General features: G+C 41.2%; 1 long non-coding RNA gene across 1 annotated transcript in view; it reads right to left on the bottom strand.

Annotated features, from left to right (window-relative positions):
* Window positions 1–16,163, bottom strand: part of LOC129785598 (uncharacterized) — a 73,026-nt gene that overhangs the window by 47,916 nt on the left and 8,947 nt on the right. The window lies entirely within an intron of this gene.

The raw sequence follows: 16,163 nt of genomic DNA, 5'->3' as shown, positions 1-16,163 counted from the left end.
AGCTTTGTTGGGGAAAGTTTCCTTCCTCAGGTGAGAAATATCAGTCACAGTATCCTTACACTGTCTCCATTTATTTCAGCTGCAGTTCCCCGATACAGAACTAGTGTTATGTTTACAGCGTCATCCCCGGTTGCCTAACACCAACAAGGAAAAAGGCAATATTCAATATTTTTATGTTCCTATGTTTACAGAGGCATTAGAAGCCCAGAAAGGTGGCAGGCAGCTTGAGTTAACTTCCTGGCCTGTTGGGGTGGATGGAGTTCACCTGTGTTACTCCTAGCAGGATTTTGACAAGCCTGTTCACAAGACTCACAGAAAAGAGAATCCCTCAACTTTCTAGCTGGCTGTTACCATCTTTAACCAGCCTTTTTACCCAAAATCTTTGCTGCAGTGAACTAATTTCTTCTTTTCCTAAGCCCGAGAGAAAAAGAAATATTGACTTTTCTGCGAAACCAGCCCAGCTCATTCACCCCTGTCTCCAACCCACTGGTTCTGAATCTGCCATCGGGTTTGGTCCCTGTCAGAGCTCTCATTCCTGCACAGCATCCTCAAAGGACACTTTAAAAATGGATGCTGTCAAGCCCACAGCAGCACCAAGAGCCTGCCCTGCCCCCAGGCTTCAGGAAAACAGTAGAGGCATCTTGGAAAACTGTTTTAAGCACAAACATAAATGAGTAAGAGGAATAGCTTTGAAAGAGATTACAGGGGACAAGGTTTTTCCCATTACCTCCCAGCACTGCTTTCTGAAGGTCCCCAGCTTTAGGAGTGGAGGGGAGGGAATGGGGAGCGAAGACTCGTTTTCTTCTTCCAAATACAACCAAACAAAAATATCTTTCAAATACAGCCAAAAAGCTTAGTGTGTAAGGGGAAGGGAAGAAAAGATGAGGGAGGTTAAAATCAAGGTTTGGAGAAGCCCCGTACAGAACACAGAGCCACGGCAGAGGACCCCCCCGGCTCCTCAGCACGGTGGCGTTACAGCGGGCAGCTATGTGCAGCCTCCCAAGGGAGCTTTCTCTCAGCCTGCATTTTTTCTCCCAACCGTCCCAGAGGGCAGACTTCAGCACATCCACATTCTGAGCCTCTTTAATTAATTAAAAGGAGGGAATAATTAACGTAGCAACTCATATTCTGGTTTAGGCTGTCAGAGAGAGGGTGGGGGCAGATGCACCCAAAACCAGGGTCTTTTGGTCATGCACAGCTGCTGCAAGCCTGCTAAGGAGGTAAGCCCAAACAAGCCTAGCATCGCTCTGCACTCCCACAAAGCAGCTGCAGCATACTGGTGAGTCCAGCCCACAAAACCAGTAGAGATGGAAGCCATTCTAGCAGAGAAAATACTCCCTCTAAATATTAGTAGCTTCTGCAGTACTGTAGCCTCAAATATTTTGATGGGTCACATAATTTTTGCAAATCATGCCGCTAGATATTGGGAAGATTTGCCGTACCATATGTGCAGCCTTATTCTCTTTCAAAATGATCAGTTGTTGAGAGGAAAAAATAAAGAGTTGTGTTTGGGAGAGAAAAAGCAATATGCACTGAAGCTCAAAAGCAGGCTTGCGTTTGAAGTGTCACTTTTCGTTTTTATCACCATTTTATCACCACTAAGGGAAAGTGCTCTGCAGCATACAGAGCGCTGCCTTATTCAATAACATGTTAGAAGCAGTCTTTTTAGCGTGGAGATAGAAACAAACAAGGGGAAAGGTAGAGGCAGATGATTAAATGGACTGAAAATCCAGGCTGACACACTAGTACGAATTGAACAAAACTGGGGTCAGGGGAAAGGTACAAGAGCATGAATGAAAGCTTAAATTATCCAGCTTAAATTCCCACTTTTTATAATACACCGCTGGCTTATGTCATTGTATCACCTTGATTTCATGTGGGTATCCTGCAGATTGTGGAAACATTCCCAATTACAAGTCTGCAGATTAATATTTCCACGGCTGCAGGCTTATTCAGCAGTCCTACCAGCCTCTCCCAGCATCGGCACCACATCTGCAGCTGTATAAAAGCATGTTGTTGACTCAGACCACTGGGCCAATTCTCTGAAATGATTTCTTAGGAGATGTTACACTCTAGTATCTTTAAACCTACTTGAAGATTTTTTTTATTTTTTTTTTCATTTGAAGTTCACTGACCTGGTGCAAGAAAATATTTTCTCTCCATAGGAGACAGACCTCTTCCCTTCCTGTGACTTTCTAACCACCAAAACTTTGAAGAATTACCGTACATCTCTTCCCACTCTCCAGAGCACCCAGTTCCTTACCCAGGCAGACCTCCTGATGTTCTCAAAATATAAATAAACACTATATACATTAAAATTCCTAATTTACATTTGTACCTGTGTGTTTTACAGACTTCTCTCCCAGCCCACTAAAAGTATTTATTTTTTGCCAACTCTGTAAGCAACAGTCTTTAGCTGACAGGATTAAAATGAACAAAAAAATTATTTTTATCCTTGATTCTGCTGTTCCTTTAATAATGCATCTGTGTGAAGTTCTCACACACCTTCAGCAAATATTGGCTCATGTCTAGGTTTGTCAAGAATGGCAGAGTTGACCTTCCGACTGGGCTGACCTGGACATCGTTGCAGTACCGCAATTTGGAAGGGCTTTTACATCATTATACAGATATTTAGGACCCTAGTAGTACAGTCCTGGATGGTCCAAAATTTTGTGTGCCATTGATGTCAAGTTTACTTAGACTCCCAAAACAACCTTCCTCCCTGCTTCAGAGCAAGTTGGGGATAACCGTAACTAAACAGCCCCAAATCCTCAGTGTTCTGTGTGCACATTGGTATCAATCCTGAGCTTGGAGTACAGCTGCAAGCTTTGTATTTCTAAATACAAGTATCTTTACAACTCAGTATATACAGGTTAAATTATTTATACAAAAAAACTACCATAATGCAAAAAATATTCTGCTGCAGAGATTGCATTTAACAATTAAAAAAAAAATCTTTAAAAAGAGTTCTAGGAAAGCAAATTAAGACTTTGTGGACATTTTCTATTACAGTACCTCTCCCTCCCCAGGTCTCTGCCTACACAGCTTTTTACATAAAATATTACTGTCTGAATGCTCTGAAATGGTCATTACACCTTCCTGCTGGCTCACAACAAAACCAACTCTTAGAAATAACATTTGAGGGCTCACAGCGTTCCCCAGGTGGATGCTGCCGGCACAGGGGCTGGCAGACATAGGCTGGGGAGGGACCTTCTGTGGACCCCCCCAGCTGTAGGGATGGGTCAGGACACCAAGCAGCTGCTGTGCAGGACTAGGATCCATGCAGTTTCTCCAGCTGTTCCCAGCAACACCCTCTAGGTCATTCCTTGCTCCACTTAAAGATGGAGGCTAAAATAGAAATATAGAAAAAATATAGGACAAATATAGTCCAAAAATTAAAAGTGGGTCTGATCCCGATTCATTAATAGTAGCACCTAAGGCAGCACATGGACTGTGGCTACAGTACTTCAATATATTCATTACTTAGGCCATTAATTTCCTTTTCACTGAAAACATCTGGCTTTTGATGCTCAGGGGGAAAACCAACATGATCCAAAACTAGTTTTATCTACAAGTCCATCTTCTATGAGGGAAGGTTAAATTCACAAACAAGTAGAAAAAAAAGAGCAGAAGTTTATTTACTGTTTTATAGGTTGGAACAAGATATACACCCTTCTGTATAACATGTTTTAAGTGATTTTTGTAAGGAAAGCTCACTGGATATCATTTTCTAATTGCTCCCTGAAAAACCCATGGGAAGAGCTGCTTCTTTTTCTTTCCTCGGGTCTTTAGTGCAAGCAGAGCTGTACAAGTAACTAACGCTTTGGAGAATCCCACATGGTGGCTCAGAGCATCACCGGTCCCCAACGATCCTTTCCCAGAAAGACTTGAGCATCAACAGGGATTCTCACACACTCCTGCTTCCCTCAGACTGTTCCCCGCAACACCAAAAGTATTTCTTATAAAACTAGCGATGTCTGCACAAATGTAGGTTTTTAAAACTACAGTTCTGTAAGGATAACCACTAAGAGAACAGCATCGGGAAGAGGTATTACACACATCAGGGAAGACAAATCCCACCCAATAAGACAGGGGGGTGTGGCATAGTAGCCTGGAAATTAAACAACATTTTTCCCATAAGTAATTGCAAATTAAATGTTATTAGACGACAGCAAAACCAACTATTTTCAGGCTCCGGCACAAAGTCTTTAAGTAAGTAGCTTATGGCAGTGAACTGCCCCACATAAAAAGGAACTAAAGTTTTAGTTGTTTAATACATTAACAATCCCAGGGAGTAACTATAAACCTATTTCTGGATTTATTTATTTATTTATTTATTTTCTTCGACTCTCCAAGTTGCATGGTCCCAAGCAGGAAAGACAAGAGTGATCTGGTGGGATGGCTGAACAGGGGAAAGGCTCGCTGCCCCCCACTCCACACCTCCTTCCATCGCCCCAGCAGTCAGCAGCACATATCCCCCTGGCAAGGGGAGCTTTCTACAAATAATGCTGACTTTTTACCTCTCAAACGAGTGGAGTTGCGCAGGTCTGTAGGCAAGTCTGGATTTCAGAGCCAACATGTGCTTTTCCCACACACGCTCACAGTTCTCGAGACAGACGTGAGCCACCGAACAGAGGTTACGTCTCAGCACATGCTCGCTGCTGGGGACCGGGGGACTCAGACCCCACAGCCAGGCTTATTTATAAACCATCTTCCCAAGGACCCACCATGTCTGGAGAGAAGGGCTTGCAAAATTTTGACAAAATTTAACCACTACTTTAGATTCCTAAATGGTTTTGAAACTTTTTCTTTTTATAAAATTGCTGTTTACTAAATAACAGAAAACATCCCAGATGAGCAAAACTGTACCTTCCACCAAGCATTTTGCAAGTGTCCTCTTTCCACATCTGAAAGCTTTTTAACACAGGATATGAAAAGGTTCTCAAGTGTTTGCGGTTACAGACGAGCTTATTTTAAAGCTGCTCACTAACCGAGATAACTTCACCAGCCCGTAAAATAATTGCTGTAACAAGGTGGATTATGCCTCAGCAAGATTTCAAAGGTTAGATTTCACAAGAAAATACTTTAAATCTGAAGCTGTTCTTCAGCTACAACATTGCCCCACTCTGGTGCTAGCCTAAATAAGAACAGATATTTCTGGTAGTTTCCTGGCCAATATTTTTAAACTTTAAGTAAAAGGAAATTAAATCCTTAATGACAAATGTGGAGAACACGAAATGGGTGACTATGTCCTGGCAGAAAGCAAAGAGGGAGAACTTCAGGAGCACTTTACTCCTGCGGTGGCAGCCTTTCAAGTCTCCTGTACAAAGATCTGTAACTCAAGAATTACCAGATGCCAGCTAGGTTGCTCCTCACCAGAAACCTGACATCATCAGAATTCGGCTGTAGTCGGAACAAAGACAACTCTCCAACAATTTACTGTACAGCAATAAAATAGTCAACAATGCTGCACTAATCAAACTGCGAAGCAGCTCTCATTAGATGACTATCTCTGCATGAATAATGCACTATTACATGTTTAGGTTTAATTAAATGTAATACATAAAATTTTCTTGTAATGAATATAGGTATCCATATGCCTCTATTATATTTGACTTCAATAATTCATCGTTTTTTCTCACATCCACTCACTTGGACAATTTATCATAGTGCCAGACTACTCATGTAAGTCATTTATAGGAAAAGTTTTTGATAGTAATTTACAGGCTAACTAGGATTATAATGCTGCCACCATAGACATTCAATGCTCCTGTAAACTTGTATCTGATGCAGTAACTCTGAATGGATAACTACATCTGGAAGGAAAAACAAAGGGCATCCTGACACGATGAAAGGATTTTAGGCGGACTTAGCCTTCGGTTCTCTGATTGTTGTATCATCAAAATTGTCCTGCATGATGGAAGTCCTACCTCTTTTCTTTCGCCCCTTCCCAGAATGTTGTTTTCCTTTTATTCACCTTTTTTTGTTGTTGTTGTGTGCATAGCCCGCACTAATAGATTCTACACGTTTTCAGTCCGTGGGCATCTGGGGATCTGGCTACTCTCAGACTCCTGAGAATCTGAAAACTCTCCAGAAGAGCTTTTTTCCCCTGCCGCAGGGGTCACCTATCACTGCAGCAGTTACCTGTATCCCTGTGGTCCCCGCGGGTTGTGACCCTCCCGCCTGCTTTGTTTCAGGAGCCAAGCTGCAGGCACAGGTCTAACCCGCCTCAGCTCCCGCTCCTACCCAAGTTCTGCAAAGCAAAGAGAGTGGCACTTCTACACTTCTAGCCACATGCCAGCATCTGCAGATCTGATTTCACTCTGTAAATAGATTATATCCAATATTTATAAAAAGATTAAGCTAATCTGACATTTAATTAATGGAAACGGCAGTGTTTGACTTTTTATTTTAATAAGCAACACCCTTTGTTCCCACAGAAATCATTACTAGCGGTACATTAAAAAAAAAAAAAAGCCAGAAAGATTTAACAAAAGGTTCCATTAAATTAGAGAGCAATAAACAAACACAGCCAATTTATGCATCGGAGTCATTAAATGTGTATCCTCTCCACCACTTTCTTCACAGAGAGTACTTAGGTTTGCTACAATTGATCTGCAGGGAGCAGTTACCTTAATTATAAAATGAAACACCTCTGCTAATGCAGTCTTGGAGCCTTGTTAGTTTACACCCCAGACATGTGGCTCCGAATGGGCTCCAAATGCTAATGCCAGTAAAGGCAGACATCGTCAGTCTCTGATGTGCCGTGCTTGGCAGTCCATGACCGCGCTGCCTACCAGGCACCCCTGGTTTTTTTTCTGCCTCTTGCCCTTGGGGTGGAGATAAAATGCAAGAACTCTTTGGTCCAGCTCAGCATGTACTTTTGAATAGTTCATTCATGGGCAGCCATTTGTACAAGAAGTCTTTTTATCTGATTATCTGCCCTCATTGTTAGGGCTTGTGCCTAGATGTGATGAGCCTTGCAGGAAAAATTAAAGAAGATGTAAACAGTAAATGCAGACATTTTGCAACATAGCTAAAAATAAATTGCACTACAGGCAATTATGCAAGTTTTACTGGATACATTAAAAAGACATTAAATGCACAGCTGTTTTAAGTGTCTTTTAAGCTGATAAATTAACTGTCTAATAAATTGTAAGATTTGTCAGCTAATAATGCTATTTTATCTGCTTTAACATATGCCTTCCTAGTTCATGAAGCATTATTGTAAGTGCCAAAAGGAGATAATGTGCATTTTACAGTGTTATGTCTTAAGTGGAATGGATCATTGGCCATGAAGAAGTGTGTTAATAAATCTCCTAGGCTTTGTTAATTGCACTCAATGAAGTGTCACTGTTAAAACACAAAAGATGTGATAGAGAAAGCTGAACATAATGTCTTTCAGTTTTACAATTAACAGTTCACTAGGCAAATCGACCAAAAAGACCATAATTTGTTGAAGCCTTATTAACTTACATTTTCCTAGTCAAGGTCATAATTGTGAATGGCTTAAAGCTATCTTTTAATGCTCATCAAGAAGAGTAACCTTGCTAGAGAGAATGAACTTTTCCATCTCTCAGTAGCACTTATCACTTGCTTTGCAGGTAGAAGACAAATAAAGCTGAACTTTGTTATACAGCCACCTCTTTCAGTCTCTCAGCACCAATAAATGCCACTCGAAAGGTGGGAAACATGACTTTAACCATCTTTGCTCTACAGCAAATTAAAAAGTCCAAAAAAATGGAAAAAAAGGTTTTTGAAGATCTGCAGGAACCTATCAGGGCTAATGCAGTGCAGAGAGAAGACTGTTGATTTCATTTGCAGAGCGACATATCAAGATTTGAGGTTTGGGTTTTTTCGCTCTCCCCTGGAAACTTAATTCAGTCCAGAAGAGAAAACAAATAATCCAACACACTTAGCAAACAATTATCAAAATCAAATACAATCACTAAATACCCTTCATGAAGAAGAGTTATTTCCATATATCTTATTAAATATTGATTATTGAACATATTAGTGCTTCACAGCATCTCAGCAGATTAGCACTACTGGGCTTTGTTGCAAAATCTTTCCACTTAAGACCATTTTGAGATAATGTATTTTCTCCAGCAGGATAATCAGAGTAAATACCGATAATGTTGAGTTGGCACACATGAATACAGATATATGATCACCATCCTGCTAATCCTCATGAAGTAATGAGAGCACATGATAGAAGAATAATGAGCAAGGGTTAATTTAAGTCTGTAATTTCTTCCTAAAAACCTCAAAATGCAGAATACAATGACTTCATGGAAATTGTCATATATTTAAATCTCGGACTACAAATGCTACCAACTTGCCACTAATGTAACCATTACCTTGCGCTGTACTACCTTAAACGCGCTCAGCACTGGCTGTTTGATTTGCCTGATAACAGTTGTAATACTCTTCTGTGATGCACATGAGATGTTAGAAGATATATAAAATACATATTAATAAATCATTCTGCAAGCATTAAAAATAATGAAAGGCACCCAGCTTCACTGTTACTAGGTTACAGGATCCCACCCTGAACCACGCAGCGGATCAGAGCGTGCTGCTTCAAGTCTGACAGAGCACATCGATTGCCCATGGCTGGACAAAGGGAGGATGCTCCCCACCCCAGCACCGGCTCCTTGCCACAGGGCAGCCCTTGAAGAGAGGTGGGGGAAGAAAGTAGAAGCTGGACGAACAGGATGGGTGACGCCAGCAGCCAGAGCACCAAGATGAGGATGGGGGCTGCTTGGTCTGTGTCCCATCTCCATCAGCACACCTTGCAGAGCAGGAGATGCTGCAAACCCGCTTGTACGGGTGCAGTAGGGAGAAGATGCATCGTGGTTCAGCGCTTGTTTTCCAGCTAGGGGTGTATGCCACACTTCAGCTTCACACAGCGCTGGACACAACACCTACATGTGCTACTATCCTACTCGCCTATTTCAAAATCAAGTATGATAATTTTCATGTTTTACTCTGAGACACAATGAGGCTGAATCAATATCTGCCAGGGACTCAGATTCCTGGATACCAGGTACCATCCAAAGTGTTACTGCTAACAAACAGCCTGCCAACAGGCTGGGAATATTTCCTTACATTTTTAATGAAGTTGCTTCAATTTGTTCAAACTCTTAAATCTTTTTTATGAATGTAGAAACAGAAGGGTCGCAGCTCTCAAGTTTAGTTCCTGGGCTGCATAGGCAAGTATGTCCAAAAAAAAAAAAGCAGTTTGGGAGTACTCTGAAAGACTGCACAACACACAAAAACCCTACTATCAGAAAACAAAGAGAACTCCTTCCTTTCCCATAGGCTGCCTTGTCTGTGTGCATATTAGGGAATACCTACAGAAACTTAACAGTTTCAGTGAATACTTGTGAGCATGCACCCTAGAAACCTCTCCAGAGGAATATACTCACCCAACCAGAAAAAGTAAAATGAATGCATCACTTGTGTCCAAGAGAGGCAACCTGTGCTTCAAACTCCCTGGCTAGCAACGAGGCCGAGAAGTATCCTTAAAAGTTCTGCCATGGATAATTCTGCATAGTGCATAATTTCCTAATAATTGACAGAATCATTGCAAGAATTGGACTAAAACTTCATTGAAAACATTGTCTGGTGTAAATATATATGTGCACATACACCTGTGTAGAGCAAAGCATAAAGGTATACACTTAAACGATACGTATTCCCAACTCACAGTCACTCCACAGCTGACAGAGAGATCGTATTGAAAACACTGATGCCAAGACAACACAAAATAGCTGAAACACTATGTTTTGTAAATAAAGAGATTTGTTTGTACTAGAATAGAACAGCTTAGCTACAGAAAGAGTATGAGCCGAAGATAGCCATCCTGGAAAGCTAGGAAACCTTTACAAGCTTGAACCTCACGCCACTGCCGTTGGCTCATTTTCTTCTTCACACACCTGTCAACTAAAGGACTGGGACAGACGTGCATACAATAATTCCAATGCTTTCTGCTCTAGCGCAGGGATGCAGTGCCCTGCTCCCACTGGGATGCATCCCCTCATACAAGACTCTATCTTAAGGCTCAGCCTTGCCACAGGTAGCGCTCACACCAGGTACAGTATTGGATTTGAGCTGTTATGGACACTCAGCAAAATGCTGTCCTACCAGCTAGGTTCAGACAACTCTCACACCTCCTACAAGTTGCTTCCTCATGATTTTTAAAATCAGAATGGTGAAGACTTATTTCTCTTTGCATGTTATTTCTAGAAACACAATTAGCAAAAGCGCCCTAAAGGTTTACAATTTGACTTCAGGTGTAAATCACGCAGGCACATCTCTATCATTCAAAGAAATGCACACTGCTCAGTCTGAGGTTTCATGCCCTGTTTTTAAGGCATCTACTTGGGCTGTACAGTAAGATTCAGATATCTTTAGAGTGAAACTGAGTCCGGTTTGAGATAATGAATTTATACTTTGTGATGATTCAGTCTGATGAAGAATCTATCGCTATTCATAGATTGTTAGTATGAAACCAGATGAACACAGCTCGTTTCGCCTTGGCAAATTGAGATCCCTTTAAATCTCAAATACAAATCGATACTTTAAGAATTACAATGGGAAGGTCTCAGCCCTCCTGTATTGATCCAAGCCCCACAAATAGGCCTACAAAAGACATACGGCACAAGTTTTGCACAACTCAGCTAACCAATCTCCTAGAAAACATGCAATAATTCATTCGCCTGGCCCCAAAACATTTATCTTGAATAGCGTCGTTTCCTGAGATAATAAATCATCACTATTCTTTAGGTTAAAAGAGGGTTGCATGACTAGACAGATTTCCTGGGCCAATACCACAACACACTAAAAAAGACCCTGGAAACTACACTTGGGTCCCTGTGACTCCCTGGGAACGGAGCTGGCTCCCCATCTTCAGAGACGCCCATGCAGGAGCAAAGAAAGCAAGCTGCAAGGTGTTCTGCTCTGCTTTTTGTTTTCTTTAAGTCGGGTTCAGCAATTCTTAAAAAGTTCTTAAATCACCTTGAATTTAATTTCTCTAAGCCACATTTAAAAAGAAGAATTACCATCTGTCACAGTTGGTTAATAATCAGGATCAGTGTACTACAACCACTTCACTTTTTTTTTAAAAAATAACCTTAAAGTTACTAAATTTTCTGGGATCTTTTCCATGAAGGCACAAGTCACGCTTATCCCACAGGGGCTACCGACAACACTCACAAAAGTTAACTAACCTATAAACAAGCACATGGATGCTGGTTTATATAATGTTGCCACATCAATTTTATTACCCCATGCCTATATACATGGTTTATTTTTTATTTATTTAGTCTCTTGTGAAGCTCAGAAGGCATTAACATATGATTCAGATAAATGACCACCCTTGTAAAGACAGGGAAATTTGAGAAAGTGGAGTCACTATAACAATATTAAGATTGTAAAAATAAATGCTCTGCTCATGTCAGTTTGGGAAACAAGACACTCAGGAAAATGTAGTTAAAAAAAACCCACAAAAACAAAACAAAAAAACCCCAACACAACAAACCCAAGCCTGCACACTACCAGATTAGTGCATGCGAATCGAGAGAAACCTGAGCGTTGACTTAACCAAGCATGGCTAAAGCTGGAACAGTAGCAAGAAAAGAGATTGCAATTTTCTCGAAACTGTGAACAAAAGATGTGAACGCCGGCAAAAAGCAATGAATCCTCTTCATTCACCGAAACCAACTAAGTGGTAACAAATTGTGAGTTTCCAGTTGGAGACAATTGGCCAGGAATAATTATGCGAGATGCTAAAGGCTGATTTAACTCTTTCCTCCACCGGTTTCTGCGAGGCATCCAAAGGGAGAGCTGTAATAAGCGTTGCATGCTGGGACCCACGCCACGTTACAACCAATTTACTTTCTCACAGAGAAGTTCATCCTGCTGAGAGAGCAGGTTTCCACAGATAAAAGATGGGATCTCAAAACAAATTAAGGCTACGTGAAGCATGCCTGAATTTTACTGTTGGCAGGGGTAAGCTGTTATGATTTAGCAGATACCAATCTGAGATATATTAAACAAATGAAAAAGCCGAAGTTACTTAACCAAGCTGGGTACATTGGATGGAACAATAGCGGATGTAGCCTTTTCTTCCTCTAACATTTCAATCCTTCATTATTTAATTTAGTAACAACTTGGTGGGCAATTTAGTTGGTAGGCAGAAGAGTCGATCAAAAAAAAAGAAAGAAAAAGTACCGTTTTACTCAAAGATGACAAAGGATGTTTTAAAAATCTTTTGTTTCAGATCATTATACGAAAGCATTGGAGGGTATCCTACAAGTTACTCTAGATATCGTTGGATTCCACATTTAAAGCGTTACATTATCAGCATCTAATAAACATTTAAGAAGGAGTACAGATAATTTTTTAAAGAACAGTATTTTCTGAGTAGCTTTGTTTATGAGCAGATTGTTTTGCATGCATCTGTTTGAAAGCACGTTTTGTTTTGATCCATCCTTCTCAGCCTTGCAGATAGGAAGAAATGCTGGAATTATTTGCAAATGAGAATCATCATCTTCACATTCAGAGACTGTAGAGCAGGCAGAACAGGAATTGCTAATCCTAACAGAATTGCTCAGCATAGGCATGTAATTAAATTTCTTAGTGAAAGAAAAAAAAATCTTATTATTTGTAATGAGATACTTGAGCTTAAAATTTTGGCCAAAAGCTACATAAAGTCAGACCTCTGCATTGTTTTCTGTACTGTGGCATTGGCATGGATTTAAAGCTGCAGTGTTTCTGAAGACCTTGCTTTATTTTTTTACTTCTTTCTCTTCCATAAGGGTGGTGACTGCCCTCTAATATAACTCGGGCACCTGCTTCTCTCTCAGACTCTGGTAGACTCATTTGCTCTTGGATTTACAAAGAGTCTATAAATCAATCATCGGTGCATTATTACACCAGGCTCAATAATATAATAATCACAGGTTAATAATACAATAATAATAATATAATAATGTTATTATTATATATTAAGAATATAACTGTGTCATAATGTAATCATTGCATGCTAAAATACCTGGATAGAAAAAAATCTTGTTAAAGCATCACCCTGCAAACCCTACCTGTACAACTAAAAGCCCAGTTCTCCCAAACTCCAGTTCTGGCAGTATTACTTTCTTGTCATCCTGTAGTTTACATAAGCAAGTGTTATTCGCACCTTCAATTCATACAGGTGATTTATTAGGCGACAAACTGAAATGTACTTGTCAAGGGAGGATGGTGAATTTGCTTTTTCCTGATTATGGCCCATTCTTTAACAGCTCAGTAAATATTTTCCTCATCTCTTTAATACACATTTGAAGGATAAACAACCCAAAGGAGGGAAATCAGTCAGGTGGGGGAAAAAAACCCAAAAAACAAACAAAAAAAAAATATGGCCATGCAGGTTTCCATCAGATCAAGTACATAATTTGGTAGCAAATTAAACAGACTGCAAGAATCACCAAAAGAAGAATGCACAAATTTGGGAGATTTGGCTGTTTGTCTGCTCACAGCACTGGGCAAGCACTCTGAGCAGCCTCCTCGCTAGGCTCCAGGATATGTATGTGCACATTCTATATATAAAGGGCTATAAATAAAAGAAGGGATGTGAAGCCTTTTAGATAAGATAAAGCAGAACCCACCTTTGGTATTGATACAGTCTCATAGTATTTTAACACATAACATCTTTTCTCAGCGCACCGCTGTGAGATGGGACTGCAGGCGTGCATGCGTGCAGGGCAGTGAAGCCCCCAGCCTCTGCAGCGACAGGTCCATGGGCATGGATTGGGAAGACTTGGAGCTGGGAGCACCTCACTGAGGGGCTCACGGACCAGGAATAGGTACTTTCTTGCCATGTCTTGGGAAACAGCCAGTTCCACCTGTCCTCCTCCTCTTTCTCAAACCATAGATCTAGCATTTGCACACACACACACACACAAGAAAAACACAGCTTCTACCCACCACCCATCAGACTTGCCCCACTTCAGGAATGTTGTTTATTGACAGAGATTAGAAACAGTACAACAAATTTTTCTGAATCCTTCCTATGAATTTATATGCACTGTTCTCCATGAATCTCACGGAAACATCAGTCCTGCCTCCTTCACACGCCGGCTCAGACCAGCATGCTGACTCTCATCCTCTCCTCAGTTTTTATCTAACACCTTCTGAAGCCAGTAACATTTTGGTCTAAGATGTAAATTAGATGCGGATATTAGCACCATCTTTCTTTATATGCTGATTAAAAACAATAACCACGTGCTACCTTCCCAGGAACTGCTTAAAAAACGCGGTAAGGATTTCAAAGTGTTGGGGTTTTTTTTATTTCTTATTCATTCCGCCAAAGCCACAAGATTTCTGGTACAACGCCAGGAACAAAGAACCACACCAAATCACCTGCTTGGTTGCAACTTCCATCAGACTTTTTATTTTCTCAGAGCATAAGAGCGTTTTATAACATCACAAAACCTTATATATGGACACTAGTACACATAATTCTGGAAAACTCACATCAAACCCTCTGTCTCTGTCAGCCTCCACAAGTAGCAGCAGCAGCAGCAACATGCTTAAAATAAGAGCTCAGGTGTAAACAACAGTTTCTTGACCCTTGGGTCTAAGCAGATGAGCAACATCAACCTATCAATCACTCAGAACTGTTGTCATCTTCTACTCGTATGCTTGCCATAAATCCCCACCGAACTCACCGCAGCTGTGCTGCTGGAAACGTGAATCTGGAGCAACCACGGTCCCACCCAGACCCGCTCCTCTGCTGCCAGCCCGCTCGCTCAGTCCCTTTGCCCCACTTGCCCAAGATAATCTCATTTAAATGGCCCATTGCAGAGGGTTAACATGGCTCTTGTTACCTTCTGTGGGAATTTCAGCCCCAAAGTGTTTATAAGCTTAAAAAACAGAAGGCAAACAAGCCAAACATTCAAAACAGAGCTTGTAGCAGGCAGCGGGATTTACCATGGGTATTAAGAAGATTGTGGTGTGCATATGCTAACACCACAGCATGCAGTGAGTGTGCAGCCCCTCTGTTCCCATCACAGCTACATCTAACCCTGCAGCATCGCAGAATGGGAAACCGCATCTCCCTTTGTTTCTTTTTTAGCAGCCATAGTGCAAAAAGAACCGCGAGTTACTGACATCTATATGTATATCTATTTTTTTTTCTATATTATGTTGACATCTCTGTGTCAGAGATAAACCTTCCCCTCTCCAGATGATACCCGCTCCCGCAGCACACACTGCGGAGGGGGAAGGTGGCAGGGAGCCAGTTGGATCTCTCGTCCTGACAACATATTTTTGCAGATTATGCAAAACTGGCAACATTTAGCTTTAGAGGAACATCACAGCTGTTCCCCTTCCCCTGTCAATCCCAGTTTTAAACTTGCAACAGGTTTCATTTAGGAAGGGCTTAAAGTGCTCCAAAAGTGGTGCTTTCTACATGCCCGGCCGCGTACAAGCAACATGAGAAGTTTAACAGCAACCCTTCAAGGAGAGCACCAACTCCACCAGCCAACAGAGCTATCACAGGCTGCCAGTGAAGGGACCAGCAGAGAAGACTGATTTTTGTCATCACATTAGGTGATGTGCCAGATTTGCTTCTTGATTAATTATATAAGAAAGATAAAATACAATATCAGGCAAGCTTCATTCATTCATACTTGTGCAAAGGGATTGCTCAAAACTTAGAAGGCTCCTGCTTTGACCCAGAGGCTGAAGCCAAGGAAACTTTTGACCACAGGGGCACCTCCCGGGCTCTGGTCAAGCAGAGTGAGGCTTCCAAAGAGCACAAGAACTCTCTGGGGAGAGAAAGCAGGCTGAAAAGCCTATTAACAGAGGCAGGGAGACTCAACAATGCACATTTAGGAGGATATTTTAACTTTAAAACAGGAGGGAACATTGCACTTGGTAGTGCACGAAGTATTATGATGCTCCAGTCATCCATAACCTATAAACTCTTTGGTTCATGGCTCATTTTGGACCAAGTGCCTTCACGTGGTGCTAAAAACGGAGTTTTGCCCATCAGCGGGATGCTAATCTGCTTATTAATGCATTACTCTTAACAGCAGTACATAATGATTTTTCTAACATATTTCTAAAGGCCCATATGGGAAAAATTACTTGTGAAAAAC

Source organism: Falco peregrinus, chromosome 13 (genome assembly GCF_023634155.1).
Source record: "Falco peregrinus isolate bFalPer1 chromosome 13, bFalPer1.pri, whole genome shotgun sequence".
Lineage (NCBI taxonomy): Eukaryota > Metazoa > Chordata > Aves > Falconiformes > Falconidae > Falco > Falco peregrinus.
Note: the sequence above shows the minus strand (reverse complement) of the source record. Positions and strands in the feature narration are given on the sequence as shown.